This window comes from Echinops telfairi, unplaced genomic scaffold (genome assembly GCF_000313985.2).
Source record: "Echinops telfairi isolate 266 unplaced genomic scaffold, ASM31398v2 ScPeMD7_70;HRSCAF=299, whole genome shotgun sequence".
Classification (NCBI taxonomy): domain Eukaryota; kingdom Metazoa; phylum Chordata; class Mammalia; order Afrosoricida; family Tenrecidae; genus Echinops; species Echinops telfairi.
The window spans coordinates 8,501,446-8,501,659 of NW_022103968.1; positions in this window are offsets into that span (position 1 = coordinate 8,501,446).

A 214-nucleotide genomic window follows, 5' to 3' on the forward strand; every position below is an offset into this window, starting at 1 on the left:
TGGGAGCTGGGCAGGAGCCACCGGACTATGGCGCAGTGTGAGAGCACTGCCCACAGAGGTGCCCTTTACAAATGCATCTCACGACCCTTCCTCCCACTCCTCAAGGCCACTCTGGGATGGACTCACCCCAAGTGCATCCGACAGTTTGCCGGGAAGACCACAAAAACACCGGGGTGTGGCCAGCAGGGAGGACTCGACATCCATGACAGAGGGT